Source organism: Eurosta solidaginis, chromosome 5 (assembly GCF_040869045.1).
Source record: "Eurosta solidaginis isolate ZX-2024a chromosome 5, ASM4086904v1, whole genome shotgun sequence".
In the NCBI taxonomy this organism is placed as follows: domain Eukaryota; kingdom Metazoa; phylum Arthropoda; class Insecta; order Diptera; family Tephritidae; genus Eurosta; species Eurosta solidaginis.
Genome location: NC_090323.1, coordinates 183,804,538 through 183,826,219, shown reverse-complemented (window position 1 = coordinate 183,826,219; position 21,682 = coordinate 183,804,538). Strand labels below are relative to the sequence as shown.

The 21,682-nt window shown below is 37.8% G+C and overlaps 1 pseudogene; it reads left to right on the top strand.

Annotated features, from left to right (window-relative positions):
- Nucleotides 1-21,422, top strand: part of LOC137254344 (testicular acid phosphatase homolog) — a 280,602-nt pseudogene extending 259,180 nt beyond the window's left edge.
- The last annotated feature ends 260 nt before the right edge of the window (nt 21,423-21,682 follow it).

The window sequence follows — 21,682 nt, the reverse complement described above, 5'->3', positions numbered from 1 at the left end:
TGCCACCAACGCTTTTAAACGTTTTTCTGAAAGAAGTTGAAAAATTATTTAATACTGAAAACGCTTTATGTCGTTTCACAAAGCAGATTCACTGTAAGTTACCTTTAAAAAACCTTTATAGAAATGCCTGTTGAGAAATATGGATGGCACAGTGGTGTACATACATAAGGTTATTGAATTATAATTTTCAAATAATGAATAAATACTAGATTATTTTTTAGGTCTTGTAAGCATAATATGTAGTCGTGAGTTTATTATTTTGGTTGGGTATGGGAGAGTAGCCAGTAACTCTCAGTACAAGGTAGGGTAGGGATTGAGAATACATTCAGAGGAGTAATGACACCTATCTCCTCCACACGCTGATGTATATATTTGTTTTGTGCACACCTTTCCTTCGACATAGTTCTTTTTTTGTTGGGTGTTACGACCTTCACCTTTAGGGTTTTCATTTCTTTGCTGTAAGAAGTCCGTCCATTTCTAATATGCTAGCTAGTAGAGTAAATAACGAAAACAGGCTGTGTGCTTTTTGCTTTTCATTCTGGCTCTTTGTCTTTAGGGGGTTTTGTTTCGCGTAGTGCATGAAATATTGTGGTTATACATAAATGCTCATACTAGGGTGGATCGCAGCAAGAACCCAGACCTCCCGAGTGACTAAGCCCGGTTAACGCAAGCATGCACGCCCGCTCCGACCTCCCTAGTATCAGTTGAAGACTGTAGAAGCAAGCAAATATTAGTTATACATATATAACAACGTATGCATGTAAGCATCAACAGTAAGTGTGCCTCACGAGCTCAAAGGCTCCCACTGGCTAGGGACATGTCACAAATCTGAGTACCAAACAAAGACAACAACCACCAAATCATTCTTAGAAATTATGAGAAAAAAAAAACTTGTTTTCTTATAAACAGAAACGCAAGCTCGAGCTCTACGATATTGCATTATGGTTAAACAGGCGTTATGCGAGCTTTCTACAGCCGTGCTATTCTCCGGATGTAAGTTTTATTTTAAATTTGTATTGTTCTCGTTTATATAATTTTTAAAACTATTCAGCGCGTTCATGCTCAAGCCACAGAATCACCACGTGCTTTGATGCCGTTTTCAACTGTGATTGCTAGCTTTTTTGCGCCGCAAAATGCAAAAATGGAAAGGAGGCCCGCTTATAATTGGCAATATCAATTTATTCAGAGCCATTAGAACAAGACTCAGTAAGATATAGTATTTATGTACTTTATTGTTATGGCAAATAAATTTTTTTCCACAAAAAGAAATTCTGGCTGCTCCTGGTACGTACGCGTTGTCCGAGTTATTTTGAAGCACGAGAGGAAGTTTTGCAACCACGCAGTCAAGCTTGAGCTATCGCTTTATGAAACGCTTTTTAAGAATCTGACCAAAATATAACTTTATTGGCAGAGGTAAGCAAAAAGATCAGCCTTGCCCAATTCACATATGTTCTAGTAGAGAAAACACATGGTCCTATTTTTGCTCTCGTTGTTGTTACTTAAACTTAAGCCTTACAACTTTTATATTCCTTATCATATTTCCTCACATCAACATCGCTTGTACCCGCAGACCCTGAGAGAGCACGATATAAGTTATGTCATTCGATAAAACCTTGATATATATGGCCTGGATTTGTGCACAGGGAATCAATGGGTTAAGCTGCAAACTCCAGATACAGTCCCCAAGAATAGTCACGGGATGGCTTTACATTATCCTACGCATTGCTCGTAATAGCATCGTCAGTAGCATCCCGTGAAATAAATACAACTTTATTCACTATAAATAATTGTTTAAATCAAAAAGGTCGCTAAATACACTAATTTATAAACCCGGAAGGCACACCGTAGGCATATAACAACAACAATGGGATATGCAACAATAAAAAACAACTGTGACAACTGTAAGGCAACAATCAACAAATTTCAATTGATCTCGAAAAAAGTGTCTGCCCTGAAGACGGTTACCGATGTGTAGCCGAAATATATTGGAGATAAACAAACGAGCCGGAATCAGATGGTGTGGTAAAAAAGACGCCATTACAAGTGAATTTTTGAGGTTCCACATGTCGTTGTTGTAGCAGTGCTTCACCCCATCCAACAGGTGCAACCGATCACAAATTATCATCAATGTCCTCTAACGGGAGTCCAAGGAAACTTCCTGTTTAAATAGGAAGAATCCGGAGTTGCTCCGGTACATTGAACCGGCTGCCTTGGGAAGCGTGAAATTGCATAAGATTAAGCACATACCGTAATTATTCGTAAGTCTGTGGATTAATTAATTTAAACAAATTTAAAAAGATTTAGTTTCAAAGCTCCAAGCTTTTCTAAAATCTGGTGAAGAGAAGAAAGGTCGACTTCCTCTGGAAACTAACGAAATATCACCTCGTGGGGAAAGCGAGGTCGTGGAGGCTGTGGCGGCGGAATGTCACGTACTAATGTACAGCCCATCATGCCACCTGTACATGTAACCTTTCCTCAACCCGGCAAATATTTGTCAAAACGCCGAGCACTGAGAAGAAGCACGCATACTTTCCAGCACCGTCGGATGAATTCAGAGAGGTTCCACATCCAAAGCAGTAATATTTATATCGCCTGCCGCCTATAAACGGTAAATAAGATCACTCTCCGTTGACGAAATGGGCATTTTTCTCCATTCCTTGTAGAAGCCCTTATGAAAAAAAATATGAAAAAATTTTAGACACGATAGCCTTTAAGTTTTTTCTAAAAGTTGGCGAGACAGGTGCCGTCTCGTTTCCGTTTACGACTCCGAACAACACCTGCCAGGCAGGTGAGTTTTCCCTGAGAAGCTTCTCAAGGAAGAAATGCAATTTATTGCCAAATCAATGCAGATGATTTAAAAAACTTGTTTCTCAAATTTCGATGTTGCTTTGCCCGGGGAGTGAACCTAGGATCTTCGGTGTGGTAGGTGGAGCAAGCTACCATCACACCACGGCGGATTTTATGGTTATCTCTAATAAATGAATTGAGCTAACTTCACATTTTAACTAGACCTCACTAATCTGCACTCCCATATTAGACGTCACAAGGCAGCTTGCTCCGTCTCAAATATGTCCTGTATTTCGGTGATGTATGTCTTATGGCTTTCATAAGAAATCCTAGCGGCCGAATTAACAGTATGCACATTCCAGAGGTAGACCTTATAGTCCCTACTTTTAAAATCATGAGAATACATAATCAATAAAAACATGATCCGCTGCATCGCCTATTATATACCCTTCGAATATGCTCACGGAATTTTTCCTTCAAACGTCTATATCGTTTCTGTAGTACATGCCCGAATATGATCGAGATATCTGTCATTCTTCTGTTCCTCATATTCGTCTAAGTGTGCTATTGTTATTTGCAGGTCCTTTCCCGTCTCACGGTGACTGTGCTGTCGTTGCCGTTAGAGCACATTTCTCGATTCAAATGCTGACAGCCAGTCTATTGTCCAACCCATGGAAACTAATCACCACTCTTGCACACCATTTCTTCAGTATTCGTCTTCATCTTCTCATGGACCGTGGATTGATCTACTCTTGCCATTAAGTAATATTGTTTCCACGTCGTATTACCCACAGGTTGGCGTCTTATGTTAGCACACTTAGTATTATTTATTACCATATTATTTGCTACCATTTGGACAATTATCCGACACGTTAATAATGTTTGTAACTTTTGCATTGTGAAAAACCACTAATACTATATAGTGCTGGCCATCTTAATTTTCCCCTATCCGATACAAACAACCAGATGTTTATCTTAAGCTGCTTCTTCGTGTGGAAAAACTGGAGGAGTCTAATGAATTCCTAGCAAGGCCGTTTATGACTGCGTATAAAAGAGCTTGCCCTCTAATAAGATTCAGAGGAAAAGCAAAAGCCGCAATGGTGGAGCAATTAGCTGTGTCTTCTAAGAAGACAGGTAAAAAAATGTGTAAGCTAGCGAAGACCGCGGAAAGCGACGCGTGTAGGAACGATTACAAGGATATACAAGCGTGAAATTTCCAGGGCGAAGAGAATCTCATGGAAAAGTTTCTATGCAGACATATAGTGCTGCAGCTAAACAGCACGGTTGAAAATAGTCCTAGTAAGGGGAAATATAGTCCAGGGACTAATAAAGAAAGAGAACGGAGAATGGTCACGTAATAGTGAGGTATCCCTTGAGGTGCTTTTTGATACACATTTCCCATCGCGAGATAATTTAGAAGACCCAGCAGAAATCACTCACACTTCGATCACGGAGCGGGTAGTGCCGGGCTTGGTGACGATACCAACAACAAATGGACGTTTTCTAAGTTTAAATTGCCGGGCCCAAGTGGTATATTTATGACCGCGCTACAAATTTCAAGTAGAGCGGTTGTGGAATAGCTTAAAATAATATTCGACGGGTGCATAACACCGCACTCTTGGAGAACTGCTCGTGCAGCTTTCATACTAAAGGTGCGGAAGATCGGTCACGTGTATCCCAAAGACTATAGACCCATAAGCTTAACATTATTTCTGCTCAAAACCTTTGAGAGGCTGATAGATGTGTACATTAAGTCCAACGTGCATGAAAGCTGCACTTCAAAACACATCATGCGTACACCAAAGGCAAGTCGGTAGACACCGCATTGCATAGGGTGGTAATAAGCACAGAGAAAGCCCTGGAATATAAGAAATATGCTCTAGGAGTCTTCTTAGACATTGCCAGGGATTTCAACAATGTTTCTAAATGGGCGATTATGGATGGTCTTAATTACATTAAAGTACATCCAGCCTTAATCATATGGATCGGTTGCATGTTAAATTGCAGGAAGATTACCTCACAATGGGGTTATATGAGGCCACGATACCGTAAAACTTACGGCTTACGCAGATGACGTTGCCATTGTCATATGTGGAAAGTGTCTTCCAACGATTAGATCTTTGATGGATCGGGCGCTTCGGGTAATTCATACCTGGGCATCTAATGTCGGGTTGTTGAAAGTCAACGCGGAGAAGACGGATATGGTTTTGTTTACAAAGAGGTACAAGGTCCCAAATTGGACTATGCATAATTTAGGAGGGGTGACCTTACAGGAGAAACCTTGCACAAAATATCTAGGAATCATCCTAGACAGTAAGCTGTCATGAAAGCTCAACATGGCGGAGAGGGTGAAGAAGGTCTCAACGGCACTTTATGCATGTAAAAGAATACTGGGGTGTACGTGGGGCTTATCGCCGTCTCTTTCTCATTGGGTTTTTGCAGCGATTGTAAACCCAATTCTATGCAATGGAGTTCTTGTCTGGTGGAAAGCCACACAAAAAACAACCTACCTCAAAAAATGAGAGGGGTATGCAGACTATCAATGCTTAGCATTACGGGAGCCCTGAAAACAACCCCGACGGCTGCACTGTATGCCATTCTGCACATTCTACCTGTAGACCTGATAGCAAAGAACATAGCGTCAACAACTGCAACCAGGCTTAGTGCTTCGGGGCAGTTTGGATCATCAATTAAAGGACGAAAAGACTACCTGATTCCCTATCTGCGCTTCGAGGGAGATTTTAAAACCACAATAGAGGTGGATGTTGGCGCAAGGGTACTCAAATGGCGGACATGTGTACACAGGTGGATCCAAAGTAGTGGAAGGTGTAGGGTCTGCGGTATGCTGTGATGATTCGGAAATAAACAGATCCTACAAGCTGCCAGATAACTGTATCGGAAGCGCGGGTTGGAGCCGGAAACTATCGAGCACGTCTTGTGCTCGTGCCCTGCGCTTGCCAGCCTAAGACTCCAGCTGTTAGGAATGATACAGCTGTCGGATCTAGAAGCAGCAAGTGCCTTAAGTCCTAAAAAGCTTCTAGTATTTGCCAAGAGGACGGAGTTATTTTATAACATAGGTCTTGGTATTTCAGAGGTTTTTTCAGTGTCGTTGTTAAAATAAACTTTTGGTAACACTACGGACTTTTTCCGTTTACGTGAAGTCCTAATGGACCGGTCAGTTCAACCTAACCCATATTTGTATTTGTAAAGTATATTTGCATATTTTTTTTTTTTTTTTTTTTGAGTGTTAGAAAACATGCATGCGTGCGTCCTACCGCATCGCTTTTTTATCAACTCTTAAACCACTACCAGGATCAGTGTTGCCGGGTTAGCCTTTTCGAGGCTAGATTTAGCCTTTTTTTTTGCCTTTAGCCTCGAAATTTTGGGTTTAGCTTCGTGTCTTTTTTCTAGCCTTTTTACTCCGAATGTATTTTTAATAGTTTCTAAAATAAAATAATTTCAATAGTTCCTGTGAACACCTAATACCTAATAATATGAGTTCTCTACAAAAGATTAATTCTTTTTCTGCTGAAAATTCGTTGAAAGTTTCAAAGCCAGATGTATTTTCTTACTTTGAAAAAGAAAAGTATAGTTATTCTTCAAGTCAAATAGCATTAATAGAGCTGCAGTGGCGAAAACTTATAACTATACAATGGAAAAATGTACACTCCACCATGGAATTTTGGTCGGAAGTCCGAGAACATAAAAATGCATTAAACGAACCTCCTTTTTTTAGAACTTGTCGAAATCATATTTAGTTTTTTAGTATTACCACTCAGTAACGCGGAGGTTGAAAGAATTTTCAGTGGCATGAAAATTCTGAAAACTAAATTAAGGAACAAACTAAAAATTAAAATACTTAATGAGCTGCTTAATATTAAATGCTCGTTAAAACGCTTATCTAAATGTTGTAATGATTTTGAAATTACCGATGATCTCATATCTATAGTAAATAGCCAAACTTTATACGCAGACTTAAGCTCTTCTGATTCTTCAGAGGGGGAATATTTTATATAAATAATTAGTTTGAAATATTTTTTTTTATGTATATACATATATGCAATCATATAAAGTAATCCCATGTGCTAGTCAAGGAAAATGTGCCTGATATGTTTTGAAACAAAAAGTTATGTTTATAAGTTTTTATTTACAAATGTGTAAACTAAAATATAAAAATATTTAATGAATTACCCAAAAAATATTCTGGCCTTTTTTAGCTTCTTTTTTTCTAAATTTAGCCTTTTCTAACCTTTTTTTTTTGCCAATATAGCTTCCTTTTTTTCATCACCTGCCAACACTGACCAGGATAATGATTTTGCTCTTATTAACACAGCCACATTTCCAGTTTTGGTGACCACTAATCTACATTTTCACACAATCATTCACTCATACATTCACACGCTTACCGCTCAACCGACAAACTAATACTATTTTCACACAGACGGCTTATTGAATAATAAAGGCAATTTTCTACATTAAGACGTTTATTGAGCTCAATCTTCCCTACAAAATTTGAATCTATTATTATTTCATTAGTAGCTAATCGAATGCCTAATGAAGTCAAAAGCACAATGCAACTCTGTTGGCAGCGTTCCGCTTCCGTTTCCGCTTCTTAGTTTTTGGTGTGTTCAGTGCTTAAAAATGTCATTTTTCAAAGCAAATGTCATTGTCTGCATGGCGGAACGATACAAGGTTGCCGCATCGAACAGCTGATTATAACCTTTTTTATTTGATTTGATACATCAACTACCGGCGCAGTATGATTTTGACATTTGTCCATCGAATTTACAAGTACATGGAATTTTCTTTATTTGTATCGTTCCGCGTTGTCTGTCTCATCCTTCATACTAATCGAGCAGTTACTTCTGTGTGAAAGCAAAAAATTTACGATTTCATTAGCAGGTGAAATGAGATCATTAAGTTTCTGTGTGAAAACAGTATAACACCTGCACAGATACATATGGTTCGTGCCTTGACCGTAATGCTGCTGCTATTACACTAAGTGATGCCCAAGCGACTTTTCACTTCCGCTGCAACATTGTGTTCGCTTTAGCCACAATGTTGTCATTAGGCGATGTTATTAGCATAGTGCCAACATTTCGGCTGAGGCACGAACCTGGACACAACGCAAATAGACACAGATACACGCTACCATTCATTCAAGCCAGTATGGAGACAGGCTGTTGTTACACCTGTGAATCTGAGTCAAAGCCCTAGAAAGTAAAAAATTTTAGAATTTTCAGTAGCTCAAATTGATTTAGTACATGAACTTATTCTATAACGTGAACCATATTTTGAAGCTTTGGAATTCATTATTTTCTATTAACATGTTCACTTAAGGGTTGTAATTTGAACATGTGTCACCCGTGACAAATGCTGTCCCACACGTGACACTTATATTTTGGATTTTAGCAAAGTATCTTATTAAGAAAAATCAATTGCTTTTACGAAATTTGGTTTCTCAAATATTCGTTTATATTAAGGTATTTAAATAAAGCAAGATTCTTTCATATATTCGCAGAGATTTTCTAATATATATGTAGTTTCACTAATGGGTTGCGTGACAGCTATTAAACTTATTATAATTTGCGTATATACAAAGATATTGTGACTATATTACATAACAGGCTCAGCGTCCGAATGTTAAAAATGGAGATAAAAACCGTCCGCCACAACAGCACCCCCTGCCGTGCTAAGCCCGTTATTGCTTTCCGAGAACGCTCCGCTCAAATACAAACGAAAATACCCCCTGGCTTGAAATCTTCCAACAGGCACGGTTCGTATAACACCCTGGATTATGAGGTTGGCATTTCTTGGTCACCGACATCCTGCCGGGTGCACTGGAGTTCGGCTAAGTCCTCACACCATCGACAAGATGCCTGTTATAGTGGGGGAGTGAAGTTTCGTAAAGAGTAGTAAATGTATTCCTTGCAACCAGGACATTCACTGCCGATATCTTTCATACATCAGGATCCCTATCCTGTTCTACATCGAATCGAAAAGCATTTTTTGAATAATAATAGCTCAAAAATGATAAATTGAACAAATTACATGGTGAACTACTCTCCACAACACGATAGCTTATTAGATTAACAATTTGCTACCAATTCCATTGTTTCATATATTTTTATTGATCGTTTGAATCAAAATCACTTTCGGTTCGTGTTAAATGGGGTTACACTGAAATAACAACCCTGGATCTGTAAAAATCTCGAGCCGCTTGGGTACATAAAACCTGCTACAGTGATCGTATGGAACGATACTGCTTCAGCTTTTCAAAGTTTTTTTCTTCATAAACAAATTTTAAAAGCAGCAAATATTCCAAACATCTTTTGAGAATTGCCCCTAGTGCAAGCAATTTATTGAGTTTTGAAAGAAATTAATTATACATTGGTGAACTGCTAGACTAGGCTGAGCTATGTACTTCAACCAAAAAAAAGTGCTTAGCTACGGTATGGTTATCATTAAAGCACTGGCGCGCAGCCAGAGGGTGGATTTTGGGGGTTATGTCATGTTTTCTAATTGCCAGTTGCCAGGCAAAAAACAGCGATAATGAAATTAAAAAAGTTTGTGTGTATATACAATAACACATATGTATGTAGAATAACACATACATTTGGTACTTTTCTTAAAGCCGGTGCACATTCGGCTTTTGGGTCGTCTTGGCGTTTGCGTTGCGCAAACAGCTGACTTTGAACACACACGTCTGGATTACAACCCAATAAGCAACGTAAAAGTAATGTAAGTTTTTAATAAGTTTACTCAAAAAAACATTAAGCTTATAAAACCTTGATTTTTTGTTTATAAATCGTTTAGAAATAAGCATCAAATAATCGAAACTGTTCCTTGCTTTTAAGCTTATAAAAATTGCTAAAATAAGGCTTTATATAAATATTTTTCTAATGCTTTTTTAAACAATAGTTTTTATTTATTTCTTTATTTTTTATTCAGTCTATGATTTACAATATTCTTATAGACAATTAACAAAAGTTTCTTATACATAAGTAAAAGTGTTAAAAAATCAATTATTTCAATAATTTAAACGTATAATACATGTGCACACATATATAATTTCCTAGTTCCATACATACATTACATCAAGTTTAGCTGCAATCCTAACGCATTCTTGGAGAATTCAAAAAGCGGTTTAAATGCAGCCATTCTCTTTCATATACAGACGCTTATGTAAATAATTTAAAAATTTTGCATGTTGAAAAAAGTTGACAAATAAGTTTTTCGTGTTTTTCTTTCTAAACATTTACAATTTACTTTCACAGTTTAAATATTTATAAACATTTACCCTTAACGCTTACAAAATGTTTTCTGAAAAACATTAAAATATATTTAATATTGAAAACGCTTGTATGTTGTGTAACACAGCAAGTTTACTTTAAGTTACTTTTAAAAACATTTACCGAAATGCCTGTTGGGAATGTTCTCAATCCACAGACAGCGCAACGGCAACGCCAAATAAAAAACTGTTTAGTCTAAACAATTTTTTTTATTTCATGTTCTATTCATTAAAGAATAAAGTTTCATCTCAAAACATAATGCATTTGCATCTGTCATACTTTAATTGCATACAATCAAAAATATTTTTTTTAAATCGCAATTATAAACATTTCTTTGAAGATAATACAAAAAAAAAAGATCGCCATTTCGACTGCTGACTGGAATATCACCATATCTCAACTACCGTTTCAAAAAATATCTACTTAGAATAATTTCTATATGCTTTGACATGAGCTGCAAAGTGTATGAAAAAATTTATGAAATGGGGCGTTCAGCCGAGTTGGGGTGATTTTCCATTCACTAGTCGATTTATAACAACACCCTGCAATTAACACGGCAACTCTTTAATTAAAAACTGTGCAACTTCAAAATTATTTACACGTGTAAAAACAATCAATGAGTTGGGGTCCGCATGATTAAGATAATGTGATGCCACCGCATAAAGTAATCCCATTACAACTCCCGGTGTCCCTCGATCTACACGGCACCCACCAGCTGTAGCAGGACTAGCACAAATCATTGCTGGTGTTAAAGGAATTCTTGGGCTTCTAAACTTCTTCTTACAATCATCAGGTTCTAAGGAAGTCCAGTCAGTAAATTGGATTGGATTCGAAATCTCCCCATTTTCTGAATATTCCCAACCGAATTGCCTAACTCGCATTGGTGCGTCATATTCAAATCCAACCATCACTAAGTCGATTGTTTCTACTGTTGGAACCTTGTCAATCAAACTATCCAATGTCATCACAGCAATATTCAAATGTTTTGTATCGAAATTATACCCAGGTGGATAAGCTACTTTCTCCACTTTGCGAACTTGCCCATTTTCCCATTTATCATGTAAATTCGTTACACCAGCTGCAACTTTGAAATGGTTCTTATATAAATCTATGACACAATCGGCAGCCGTAACCACCTGCCGCAAATTGACTAATGAGCCAACACAATGATTCGAGTCCATATAACGTATTAATGCTACATATGGAGTTCTCTGTGTATTGCCATCACTACCACCTACCATGCGATATTCCGAATTCGTGAAAGTCGAAATGCAACTAACTATGACAAACAACAAGAGCGTTAAATAACTGCGTAGACACATTTTAGACTATTTCCACCGATTTTTAAGTATGAAGTACACCAAGATCCATGTTGTGGGCGGTATTTATACGTAATTGGGTCGTGTGAATAAAAAATAAGCAAACACGTTTCCAACTAGATTCCAGGAATTTGAACAATAAAAACACTTCCTCATTTTAATTAAAGCCATTGATAGAAATGCAATTATTTACTTTTTTTACACTCAACCCATTTAACCTAGAATAAATTTTTGGTTAGAAGTGCGTAATTAAAATTTCAAAGCCCCTAATGATGAAAAATACAAAATATTTATACAGCTTTTTAAAATGAGATTTCTATAGAAATTTCTTATTATCTTATATTAGCTTTATAGTTTTATAAAAAGAACAAAGCATACGCTTAATTAGTTTCATTTGTTTCCAAACTGCTAATATGTTCCATCGTATACTGTCCCATGACCAGAGTTGGGATCAGTGCAATAAATTTTGAGTAACAACACTGCTCGAACTTAAGCGAAATCTTGTTCAAAGTGTTACTGAGACCTTAATTTATAATGGATTTAAGCATCTTTCTTATGTTCGTAAAATAAATGTGTTTCAGACGGCTTCTATAGAAATTTTGAAAATGAGTTAATGTCGCTTCAAATAAAACAACCTTGTTACTGTAGATTTTTTGGTGTTTGTGAGAATGTGAGGTCCCAACAACATTTTGTGAGCTTATTGCTTTTTTGAGAAAACGTATTAAAAACGTACCCACATTACGTTTATTTTGCTTGTTGGGTTTTTATAGAAAGGCAATTTTTATAACCAGCTGTACTTGTACCTTTGATTGTAACTTTGATTGGATAACAGTTTGTTGTACAGGTATAAAGGAATCGAGATAGATATAGACTTCCATACATCAAAATCATCAGTATCGAAAAAAATGTGATTGAGCCATGTCCGTCAGCCCATCCGTCCGTCTGCCCGTTAACACGATAACTTGAGTAAATATTGAGATATCTTCACCAAATTTGGTACACGCGCTTATCTGGACCCAGAATAGATTGGTATTGAAAATGAGAGAAATCTGATGATAACCACGCCCACTTTTTATATATATAACATTTTGGAAAACACAAAAAACCTTATTATTTAGTAAATAATACACCAGGAATGTTGAAATTTTACGCGTGGACTGATATTGAGACTCTTGATAAAAATTTGGATTTTTTTTAAATGGTCGTTATACAATTAATTTTACAAATATTATATATATATATCGGTTAAGGACCACGCCCACTTTTATATAAACGACTTTTAAAAAGGTCGTAGACGAAAATAATAAACTATATCTTAGCGAAAAAGTACTTTGTATCAATAGAATTTTACTCTCTAATTATAACATTAAATTGGAAAACACTAAAATTTTTGAAAATGGCTGCGACACCGCCCTTTTTTATCTAAGCAATTTTCAATGTTTCGGGAGCCATAACTCTAAGAAAAATTTACATATCGTAATAAAATTTGGTACACATATTTTCCTTATAGCAAAAAATATTTCTAGTAAAAATGGATAACATTGGTTAAGGACCACGCCCACTTTTATATAAATCTTAGCAAAAAATAGTTTTGTACCAACCAATTTTGTAACGGGTTTCGGGAAATTGCGCTTATTTGCAACCTTCTGCTTATGTTCGTATCGCAAAATCTGTATTAGAAAATGGTCCTTATTAGACTATTAAACTTCACTTCGCAACTGATAGCGAGCGTGCTTAAATCAAATTGCTTCCTGCCTACTCAGCTTTCGCTATTTTTATACTCTCTGCTGTCTCGTTCGCATACTTCTAGGCGTTTCTTCTTCTAGAATTTACTACTTAGTTACCAGCTATAAACTTACCACCCATAAACTACAGATGCACGTTTATAGCCTCTCGCATAGCCATATGCGCGTGTATATGTGAGTAATAATTGCACCGATGATTGCATACTTTTGTGAGTAACTCTGATATATGCATGTGTTTGTGCACATCTCTCCGCTGCTTGTATGTACATATGTGTAGACATAATGATTAATTTGTTTATGTACATACACGTGACTGCTTAGTATCGGCTTACAGATGATAGTATCCCTAAGTGTTGCTAATATTCGTCACACTGCCCTCCACCTAAATCTGATCGTCCCGATCAGACAAATCTCTCGATCTAACCGGCGCTAGAATCTCCAAATGAACTATCCTTCTATTTCGTGGTTTTCCCAATAGTTTGTATGCGGTAGATGGTATCACTGATCCTCTTCACAACTTTGTACGGGCCTTCTCAACTGCACCAAAATTACTCCCGGAAACCTTCCGAATTATTGTTCCTGTCGTACCTGTGTTTCATCCTAATACTCATTATCCTGATTGGTTCCCTCACACTCTGCTGTTTGGCCAATGAACTACTTCGTATAGCTTGCGATTGACGGATTGGCTGCGCATAATCAGTATCGTTCCCACGTTTCACAACAGTAGTGCGCCCTGGCTTGAAACTACCCTCGCATTCTTTCTGGGAACTTCTTTCGTTCGTTTTAGTGCATCCATTAGGGTTTGTCAATGCCAATGTTTTTCTCGCGGTTATCTTTGATTTGGCTTTGTGTGGCCCATTCGTTCCATCAAAGGTTGACCTTTGACTTTCGTGGTCTTCGTCGAGTCTTCTTCACCAGCACTCGATTACTGCTGAACCCTTTCTCTAAACCGAAGTTAAGTGGCACGTCCTTGTTCTTATAAAGCAGTCCTTTTCTGCATATCGATCCTGATGTCATGGTCAACTAAGAACTCCACTCCCAATATGACTTACTCAACGGTCTCTGCCACAACGAATTTGTGTAGAACCGCGACCTTACCAATTAAGACTTCACATATCACTTCTCCCTGGACTTGGTTATACTCGCCAGAGACCGTACGCAACCTTGCTCCAGGTAATGGTTTTACTCTCCTGTTGACCAAATAAGATCGGATCAAGGAATGAGATGCGCGCGTATCTACAGTCACTACACGTTCTTTGCCATCCACATTTCCTCTACTCGAGTGTCTTCCAATTTGCGAGATAGATATCATAGGACATTCAATAGCTTGGGCAAGTTTTCGATCTTTACATCTGACTCGCTGTTGCTTATTTCCTCCAACTTTACGTTTACGACCAGCCAAGTTAGAACTTCCAGGCGCGGTGCTGCAATGACGTGCAATGTGCCCTGACTTCCCACGCTTAAAACACTTCAAAACTCCAGCACTTTTCTGTTGTGATCCCTTCAGTGCTTCCAAAATTGTGTCTACCCAAACAGGCCTTTCCACTTCCACACGGCGTGTTTTGAAAACTGGCTTACACAGAAGCGACGCTGTTTCCTGAATCAGAGCATGTGATACAGTTTCAGCGAATGAAGGTTTTGGGTTTGCCTATGTCGCTCGCTTCCTTTCGAAATCCCGTATTCCATTAATATAGCTCTGGCTTTTTACCCTTTCAGTGTATTCCAAGGGTGCATCCGCATTTGCTAGATGAGCCAATCTTTCAATATCCGACGCAAACTCTTGCAATGTTTCACCAGCCCTCTGGAAGCGGTTTTGAAATTCTATTTGGTAGATATGTTTCCTATGTTCGCTTCCTTATCGTCGTTCTACAGCAGCCATCTATGCTTCATAACTGTTCCGTTCGTACTCTGGGATGGTCTGTAAGATTTCCACAGCTGGTCCTTTTAAAGCTACGAAAAATGCAGCAACTTTATCTTCAGAATTCCAGTTGTTCACTGTTGACGTCTTCTCAAATTGCAGCTTAAATACCTGGAAAGGAACAGAGCCGTAAAAATATGGAGTTTTTACCTTCGGATTGCTTGGTTAAACAGCTCTGAATGTTTCAATCTCGGCATCGATTTTGTCCTCGAGTTGTAAAATATTTGTATCTTGAGTCTCCAGCTTCGGCGATACCCTTATCTCCTGCGCCTCCAGCTACTAGAATAGGCGAGCCTCTTGTGCTTTCAACTGTTCAGACAACTGAGATGTCATATATGTCTTCTATTCTTCCAGTTGAGTTTCCATCTTGGATGTAATCTGTGTCGACATTTCTGAAATACGCGTTTCTTGTGCACCAATCTTCGATGTTATTTCTGACGACATTTCTGCAATATATGTCTTCTGTTCTTCCAGTTGAAATGACATACTTTCAGTTATAGGTGTTTTCTGGGTTTCCATATTTGTCGATGTCTGTGATAACAAAGCTAATATCGCATTATTCTCGCCGCTTGCAACTGTAGTCGGACTTCCGTTCTTCTCTTCCAGACATACTCGTCCACATTAATTCCTTCCGACTCCATAGCGTCTCGTAGCCGTGCTTGAAGTTCGATCTTATTGCCGGTTGTATTCAATCCACGGTTCTCCAACTCCCTTTTCCGTTGCTGGGTCCTTAATTCACTTAACTTTGCCATGTCCTTGTTTTCCTCTAAAATTGATTCGACAATTTCTCTTATGACACCAATTGTAACGAATTTCGGGAAATTCCGCTTATTTGCAACCTTCTGCGCATGTTCGTATCGCTAAACTGTTGAATGAAACACTCCAATATTCTGTATTACAAAATGGACTTTATTAGACTACTTTGAAAGTACCTCGCAACTGATAGCGTGCTTAAATCAAACTGATTCCTGCTTACTCAGCTTTCGCTCCTTTTTGACTCTCTGCTCTCTCGTATGCGGTGTATATGTGAGTAATACTTCCACCGAGTACTGCATACTTTTGTGAGTATCTCAGATATATGCATGTGTTTGTGCGTATCTCTACGCTGCTTTTATATACATATGTGTAGACATAATGATTAATTTGTTTATGTACATACACGTGACTGCTTAGTATCGGCTTAGAGATGATAGTATCCCTTATAAAAAAATAAATGTTAGGCGCGATAACCTCGGAAGAGATCTAAGGCCGAGCTTCTCTTCCAATTTGCGTCGTGCTCCTCTTGAGTTTCCCTACAAATTGGCCGGACGGGACCTACATGTTTTATGCCGACTCCGAACGGCATCTGCGAAGCAGATGAGTTTTCACTGAGAGCTTTTTATGGCAGAAATACACTCGGAGCGCTTGCCAGTCACTGCCGAGGGGCCACCCCGCTTAGAAAACTTTTCTTCTAATTGAAAAATCTTATTTCTAAAATTTTGATGTTGCTTTGCTCGGGAGTTAAACCCAGGGCATACGGTGTGATAGGCGGAGCACGCTACCATCACACCACGGTGGCTTAGTGTTGCTAATATTCGTCACTGTATTTTGTGCCATTATAACAAGAAATTGAAAAAAAATTCAAATCTTGAAAAATGGGGGTGGCACTGCTCTTACAATGCATTTCCCAACGTTTCTGGAGCCATAACTCGACGAAAAATTTTGTGTTTAACAGGAAATATTTTCAGTAAAATGGACTAAATCGGTTAAATCGGCTTCTTTTATATAAAAGATTTTGTAGTATTTGCGTAGATGCAGGTAATAAGCTATTTCTAGTAAAAGTTGGAAAAATTCGTTAATAACCCTGCTTTTTTTTTTTTTTTTTGTAATAACGCGTTTTAGTACAATGGCACTTGTGTTATTGTTCTGTTATATCTTTATTTTAAAATAAAGAGTAGGAAAATCCCCATATCTGAAGGAAAACTGCTCAAGGTCATTGGTGTTAGCTTCTGTATCCTTTTTGTTTCTTTTAAGCGAAAATTAGTTCAGAATAGAACCATATGTATATATATTATTGCGCAGCCTTGTAACACTATTAAGCACACAAAACAAAAACAACAGCATTTCAAGTATACAGCTGGGTATGTAATATTCGGTTTCACCCGAACTTAGACTTCCTTACTTGTTTATTTTATATTTCACTCAACCCATTTAACCTTGTTAAAATTTTTGGTTAGAAGTGCCTAATTAAAATTTCAATGGCCTTCAAGGTGAAAAATACAAAATATTTACACAGCTTTTTCTTAATTTATTAGCTTTATATTTTTATGAAAAGAACAACGCGTACACTTAATTAGTTTCATTTGTTTCCAAACTCCTAATATGTTCTATAGTATACTGTCATATGACCAGGGAGCAGTGGAATAAGTTTTGAGTAACAATACTGCTCGAACTTAAGCGGAATGACATAATGTTCAAAGTGTTAATTAATTTGTAATTGATTTAAGCACCTTTCCGTCTTTCTTATCTTCGCTTCGAGGGAGATCTTAAGGCCCCAATAGAGGTGGATGGTTGGCGCAAGGGTGCTCAAATGGCGGACGCGGCGATACATGTGTACATAGATGATTCCAAAGTAGTGGAAGAAATAGGGTCTACGGTATGCTTTGCTGATCCGGAAATAAACAGATCCTAAAAGCCGCCAGACTACTGTAGCGTTTTCCAAGCGGAAATATTAGCCGTAACCAAAGCAGTAGAAACATTGGAAGGGAATAGCTGAAACTTCAACCGCGTTAACTTTTATATTGACAGCCAAGCAGCAATTAAGGCAATAATCTCGCATTTCACAGCATCTAAAATGGTGTTAGAGTGTAAGCAGTCTCTGCAAAGAATCGGGACAGGGAGAAGCATACATCCATATTGGTTCCCAGGGCATATGGGAATAGATGGGAACGAAAAAGCAAATGAATTAGCAAAAAGGGAGCATCCCTTGCTTGCTCAGTAGACCTCCCAATTAGATTGGGCGAGATTAAGAGAAGGCAAGAGGTGCACATGATCGACCAAACGGGAAAGGCGTGGGTTCAAGCGCGGGGCAGTAAAATATCGAAGATTATGTGTAGGTCTCACAACCTTAGACTAGGAAAGTTGCGTCTATCATTAACAGGTAAAGGTGTCTAAGTTCGGGTACAACCGAACATTATATACTCAGCGTGAGCTTCAATTGTACATTTCATTTCAGATAAATTACTTTTCTACATAATACGTTGCATCGCCCGTTTAAAAAAATGTCTTCCCATTTTCTCTTACAACAAAACTTGATAAGTGAAATATCATTGATTCAAACCTTTTTTTTTTGGTAAGTTATAGCTTATTATTCTAGCCTACGACCCTTTTAAACTTGTTTTATCTAAGTCTAAGTTACCGTGGTCTTTAACCGATCCCGTCCATTTTTACTAGAAATATTTCCTGCTATAGGTAAAATTTGGGCATCCAATTTTATTACGATCGGTAAATTTTTCTCCAGTTATGGCTCCCGAAACATAGAAAATAGCTTAGTCATAAAAGGGACGGTGCCATGCGCATTTTTTTAAATTTGAAAATTTTCCTATTTATTCTTGGGAAATGAGATACAATTGATATAAAACTATTTTTTGCAAAGATATAGCTTATTTTATTCGTCCATGACCCTCTTAAAAATATTTTGTATAAAAGTGGGCGTGGTCCTTAACCGATTTCGTTCATTTTTCTTCAAAGCATTCCCTATAGTTAAGGCAACCTCTCTGCCGAATTTTGTTAAGATAGGTTTAATGATTTTTGATTTATAATTAATCAAATATATAAAACTCTTCTGTCACGGTTTTAGAGGCTGAACTCCTCCGAAACGGCTGTACTGATTCTCATGAAATTTTGTGAGCATATTGGGTAGGTCTGAGAATCGGCCAACGTCTACCTTTTTTTCGCTACGTGTCTAGGGTCTTGAGATCAAAACGTGGACCCGGGTACCCCTAGAATGTGTTTATACAATATGGATATCAAATGAAAGCTGTTGATGAGTGCTATAGTACACGATAATTTTCATAACCCTTGGTGACTAGGGTCTCGAGATATAGGCCAAAACGTGGACCCGGATACCCCTAGAATGTGTTTATACAATATGGATGTCAAATGAAAGCTGTTGATGAGTGCTAGAGTACAGCATAATTTTCATACAACTGGGAGGCTAGGGTCTCGAGATATATCCCAAAACGTGGACCCGGGTACCCCTAGAATGTGTTTTTACTTTATGGGTATCAAATTGAAGCTGTTGATGTATGCTTTAGTACAGAGTAAGTTTTATACCGCTGGGTGACTACGGTCTCGAGATATAGGCCAAAACATGGACCCGGATACACCTAGAATGTGTTTTTATATTATGGGTATCAAATTGATGCTGCTGATGTGTGCTATAATACAGAGTAAGTTTTACACCGCTGAGTGACTAGGGTCTCGAAATATAGGCCAAAACATGGACCCGGATACCGCTAGAATGTGTGTGTATTATGGATATCAAATGAAAGCTGTTGCTGAGAGCTCTGAAGTTCATTGTGATATTCGATTTAGTCGCATAAACCTGGCAAAACTGATAAATATGCATGCGAAGCCGAAATAAAGATATGAATTGATAATACCCACATACTTATTTGCATACGTCCTATTCGATTTGCCTGAAAATTCGTATATAAATTAGCCTATATTAGTATTTACGATGCTTTTTTCCGGGAAGTATAATAGTGACGGACTGGGACTGGGATTAGGACTAGGACTGGGACTGAGACTGAGACTCGGAATGGGACTGGAACAAAATACATACCACCCTCTGGAACTGGCAACAAGAAATGAAGAAGAAGGAGAAAAACTTGAGAGAAGAGAAAAGAGAGAAGGAAACTGAGAAAGATATAGAATAAGACGAAGATGGAGATGAGGTGAAAAAGACGGAGTGAGGAGTGAATAAAGAGATTAGGAAAAAGTGTAGAGGGTTAGGGCAGAGTAAGACGGAAAAAGCTTATTAAAATGTATGCAGATAGGTCAAATTTAGGGCAGAACAACGTCTGCCGGGTCTGCTAGTAATATTTGAAAAATTTATTTTATCACAAGTGGGCAGTGCCGCGCCCATTTTAAAAAATGTTTCCATGAGTCTCAATATAAGTCCGCATGTGAAATTTCAATATTCTAGGTGTATTATTTACTAAATTATCAGGTTTTTTGTGTATTCCAAAATTTTACATATATAAAAAGTGGGCGTGGTTATCATCCGATGTCGCTCATTTTCAACACCAATCTATTCTGGGTCCGGATAAGCTAGTGTGCCAAATTTGGTGAAGATATCTCAGTATTTACTCAAGTTATCGTGCTAATGGACGGGCGGACGGACGGACATGGCTCAATCAAATTTTTTTTCGATACTGATGATTTTGATATATGGAAGTCTATATCTATCTCGATTCCTTTATACCTGTACAACCAACCGTTATCCAATCAAAGTTAATATACTCTGTGTGCAAAGCTCGCTGAGTATATAAAGAGAGGACGGGTATTGTGACTGAATACTGACTTCTGGCGTCACATGCCTTTAAATTAGGCTTGGTCAGTGATAGGAGATGTAGGAAGTGCGGTTTATAGGAGGAAACGTTAGAGCACGTTTAGTGGTCGTGCCCTGCGCTTGCCAGGCTAAGACACCAGCTATTAGGAGTGATACAGCTGTCAGATCTAGAAGCAGCGATTGGATCAAAGTATGCCTTAAAGTTGTGGTTTTCTATTCTCGTTTCATTCTAATTTGGCTTTAGTTCAGTTTTAGTCCTCCCAACGTCCTTGTCATGTCAGATCAGTTTATATCTTCTAAACTATTTCATAAAAGCGTTCCGACGCCATGTGCCTTGCGAGGACTCGTTTCTTTTATTTCGAGGATTTTAGATCTCGGGTACTCCAAAAATGAATAACAGGGCATCGAATTTCTTTTAGCATTTTTCGAAAACTTTTTTCGATATTGAAATAAGTTAATAAGTTTTTTTGTTTAAGTAGGCAACATTTTATAGAAAATCATCATAAACTTTGCTTTGACTCATTAGGATAAAATTTCAAAGGTTTTGACTTCAAAGCCAATGTATATAAGCTATATTATTTTTGCAAAACCAATAGATATAGCCATTCAACTAATATCAATTTTCTTTTTCCACAAAATCAGCAAGAAATTGGAATTCCATTACCTGCATGGACATCTCATTATTATCCAGAAAAACTACAATTTTTAGCGGGCCAAGTATATATTTACAACGCTTATACAAAAGAAATGCAAAAGATCAAAGGTGGTCCTTTTCTGAAGAAGATGTTTGCCGAGATGATACAATAAGATTGCTGAAAGTGCCAAATTGTAATGCTCTCTAGAAAGAGCTACCACCGCATCTGGTGGAAAGGCAAAAACCAGCAGGAAACTAAAATCTGATGATTTACATAAATGCAAAAGGAATTGCAGAAGCTATATATAGAAATTATTAATAATTTACAAAGAAATTGAACGCTTTCAGCAAAACAAATTTAGTTGATCCGTTGCAAACATATTTCAATCACTTGAGTGGTAGAAATTTCGAGTTATGAGACGCGAGTTGAGCC